Raw genomic sequence first — 5,324 nt, forward strand, 5'->3', positions numbered from 1 at the left:
GGTAATCAACATAGTATCTTTAGAAATGACTTCAATCAACTTCAAAGTTGCTGTAGAGCCAGGTGAGCGATACAGGCCCATTGGGCCTCTTGTTTTATTTTATTTTACTGGCAGAAGATTTGGCGATTTACATAAAACATACTCATGTATAAATAATTCCATTTAACGACAGAATGTTACCTTATTTTCTTCACGGTACGTAACAAGGACAAGGGATCGATCCAGGGACCCGAGGTAGCCATTCCGGTGTCGTACTCTCCCGAGTACCAGTAGTTATAATTTATAACAAAAGAAAGTGCATGAAAATCATCGGTACAAAATATCCCTATGTATAGCAGTACATCCTACAACACGGTGTATCCTTCAATACAGCAAATCCTACAATACGATATCACCTACAGTCTGTTTATCCTACAATATGGTAAATCCTACTATACAGTACAATTGTATATCATACAATACCGTGTATCATACAATACGTGTATCATACAATACCGTGTATCATACAATACCGTGTATCATACAATACCGAGTATCATACAATACCGTGTATCATACAATACCGTGTATCATACAATACCGTGTATCAGACAATACCGTGTATCTTACAATACCGTATATCATACAATACAGTGTATCATACAATACCGTATATCATACAATACCGTGTATCATACAATACCGTGTATCATACAATACCGAGTATCATACAATACGTGTATCATACAATACCGTGTATCATACAATACAGTGTATCATACAATACAGTGTATCAGACAATACCGTGTATCTTACAATACCGTATATCATACAATACAGTGTATCATACAATACCGTGTATCATACAATACCGGGTATAATACAATACCGTGTATCATACAATACCGAGTATAATACAATACCGTGTATCATACAATACCGTGTATCATACAATATCGTGTATCATACGATACCGTGTATCATACAATACAGTGTATCCTACAATACCGTGTATCATACAATACCGTGTATCCTACAATACCGTGTATCATACAATACCGTATATCATACAATACCGTGTATCATACAATACCGTATATCATACAATACCGTGTATCATACAATACCGTCTATCATACAATACCGTGTATCATACAATACAGTGTATCATGCAATACCGTGTATCATACAATACCGAGGATAATACAAAAACCGTGTATCATACAATACCGTGTATCATACAATACCGAGAATCATACAATACCGTGTATCATACAATACCGTCTATCATACAATACCGTGTATCATACAATACAGTGTATCATGCAATACCGTGTATCATACAATACCGAGGATAATACAAAAACCGTGTATCATACAATACCGTCTATCATACAATACCGTGTATCATACAATACAGTGTATCATACAATTTAGTGTATCATACATTACAGTGTATCATACAATACCGTGTATCCTACATTACAGTGTATCATACAATACCGTGTATCCTACATTACAGTGTATCATACAATACCGAGTATCATACAATACAGTGTATCATACAATACCGTATATCATACAATACCGTGTATCATACAATACCGTATATCATACAATACCGTGTATCATACAATACCGTGTATCATACAATACCGTGTATCATACAATCCGAGAATCATACAATACCGTCTATCATACAATACCGTGTATCATACAATACAGTGTATCATGCAATACCGTGTATCATACAATACCGAGGATAATACAAAAACCGTGTATCATACAATACCGTGTATCATACAATACCGAGAATCATACAATACCGTGTATCATACAATACCGTCTATCATACAATACCGTGTATCATACAATACAGTGTATCATGCAATACCGTGTATCATACAATACCGAGGATAATACAAAAACCGTGTATCATACAATACCGTCTATCATACAATACCGTGTATCATACAATACAGTGTATCATACAATTTAGTGTATCATACATTACAGTGTATCATACAATACCGTGTATCCTACATTACAGTGTATCATACAATACCGAGTATCATACAATACAGTGTATCATACAATACCGTGTATCCTACAATACCGTGTATCATACAATATCGTGTATCATACCATACAGTGTATCATACAATACCGAGTATAATACAATACCGTGTATCATACATTACAGTGTATCATACAATACCGTGTATCCTACATTACAGTGTATCCTACAATACCGAGTATCATACAATACAGTGTATCATACAATACCGTGTATCCTACAATACCGTGTATCATACAATATCGTGTATCATACAATACAATGTATCATACAATACTGTGTATCAAACAATATCGTGTATCATACAATATCGTGTTTCATATAATACAGTGTATCATACAATACAGTGTGGCATACAATACAGTGTATCATATCATACCGTGTATCATACAATACAGTGTATCATACAGTACAGTGTATCATACAGTACAGTGTATCATACAATACAGTGTATCATACGATACCGTGTATCATACCATACCGTGTATCATACCATACCGTGTATCATATCATACCGTGTATCATACCATACCGTGTATCATATCATACCGTGTATCATATCATACCGTGTATCATACCATACCGTGTATCATATCATACCGTGTATCATACCATACCGTGTATCATATCATACCGTGTATCATATCATACCGTGTATCATACAGTACAGTGTATCATACAGTACAGTGTATCATACAATACAGTGTATCATACAATACCGTGTATCATATCATACCGTGTTTCATACAATACCGTGTATCATATCATACCGTGTTTCATATCATACCGTGTATCATATCATACCGTGTATCATACAATACAGTGTATCATACAATATCGTGTATCATACGATACCGTGTATCATACAATACCGTGTATCATATCATACCGTGTTTCATATCATACTGTGTATCATACAATACAGTGTATCATACAATACCGTGTATCATATCATACCGTGTTTCATATCATACTGTGTATCATACCATACCGTGTTTCATATCATACTGTGTATCATACAATACCGTGTATCATATCATACCGTGTATCATACAATACAGTGTATCATATCATACCGTGTTTCATATCATACCGTGTATCATACCATACCGTGTATCATATCATACCGTGTATCATACAGTACAGTGTATCATATCATACCGTGTATCATACAATACAGTGTATCATACAGTACAGTGTATCATACAGTACAGTGTATCATACAGTACAGTGTATCATACAGTACAGTGTATCATACAGTACAGTGTATCATACAATACCGTGTATCATATCATACCGTGTATCATATCATACCGTGTATCATACAATACAGTGTATCATACAGTACAGTGTATCATACAGTACAGTGTATCATACAATACAGTGTATCATACGATACCGTGTATCATACAATACCGTGTATCATACAATACCGTGTATCATATCATACCGTGTATCATACCATACCGTGTATCATACCATACCGTGTATCATATCATACCGTGTATCATACCATACCGTGTTTCATACAATATCGTGTATCATACAATACAGTGTATCATACAATACCGTGTATCCTACAATACCGTGTATCGTACAATACGATGTATCCTACAATACCGTGTATCATATAATACAGTGTGTCATACAATACCGTGTATCATACAATATCGTGTATCATACAATACCGTGTATCATACAATACCGAGTATCATACAATACAGTGTATCATACAATACAGTGTATCCTACATTACAGTGTATCATACAATACAGTGTATCCTACAATACCGAGTATCATACAATACCGTGTATCATACAATACCGTGTATCCTACATTACAGTGTATCATACAATACTTTGTATCATACAATATCGATGTATCATACAATAACAGTGTATCCGTCACATAATACAGTGTATCTGAAATATAGGTGATCATACAATATAATAGTCTTTTTTCTGATCGTATACAGAATGCTGCGTTCCTATTCGTCAACCTGATCCGCCCTATCTATAGATAAATATTCCAGGAGTCAATGTCAATGCGCCACCTAGAGGAACTACTGCCGTTTTTCGTGAATGGAATTCCTCATTATTACTAGTATTATTGTTTACGCTCACTGTCATTTACTGTTGTAAACAAAAGCGAACTACAACAACGTTAGCTATTTTAATACAAGAGGAAAAATAAAACAATTACCCGGGATGGGCTTGTCATGGTACATACTGAATTGCGGACGAAAATGCCAGGCACTATTTCACTATGGTGTTCCGTTCGGACCAAATTTCCAATATCGCGAAAACGCGATGACGAAGGAGCGAAGAAGCGAAGGAGTGAAGAAGCGAAAACACGATGGCGAAGGAGTGAAGTTCCATCGCTCCTTCGCCATCGTGTTTTCGCTCCTTTGTCATCGTATTTTCGCTGCTTGGCTTCTTCGCTCCTTTGCGTTCGAAAATACGATGGTAAAGGAGCGAAAAAACGATGGCGAATGAGCGAAGTTCAATCGCTCCTTCGCCATCGTGTTTTCGCTCTTTGGCGTTTAGGGCGAAGGAGCGATATTAGAAATTAGGCCCTAACGGAACACCATAATATCACTACTGGGCATGACGCACAATGTAAACAAAAGATTTGTCACGTAGATATGCTGCTCTACGTGTGGGACTCCGGTTATTTCATCACTGGCTTTTCTTAGCTTACAACCTCTAGATTGCTGTGTCCTTCTTTGTTTCACAACTGCACATTTTTCTTTCGAAAGTGACGAGACCTGCTCACGAATACATTTTCCCATATGCTGAATGTTGCGCGAAACAGCTGTCTGTGACGTCACGTACGTTTTGAACGCAGTGATTTTAAAAAATAATCCGTAATTGATTCGTTTGTTTATACAATGTACATTGGTTTTTGTTTTTCTGTTGTAATAAGAAATTAATTAAAAGCAATGATAGGAATAGTTTTTAGTTTCATGCTGGTAACATTGTAAACGTATTTACGCGTACTTATTCAGTTTGCGATTCGGTCCAACATGAAGCTGAAAGATATTCCTTTCAAGGTGTATCCTTAAATACGATACAGTGTATCCTTACAATAATATGTATCAAACAATAGAGTATCTCTTAAAACATGATGTATCCTACAATACAGTGTGATGTCTGCAGTGGTATTTTGTTTATCTCCTTTGCTTACTGTATAAAAGAAGTGTCTGTCTTCCGATTAAATTACGGCAGTGTTTGCTAAAATGCCACAATTATTGATAAAACACTCGTGA

The sequence above is a fragment of the Pecten maximus genome, chromosome 7 (genome assembly GCF_902652985.1).
Source record: "Pecten maximus chromosome 7, xPecMax1.1, whole genome shotgun sequence".
NCBI lineage: Eukaryota > Metazoa > Mollusca > Bivalvia > Pectinida > Pectinidae > Pecten > Pecten maximus.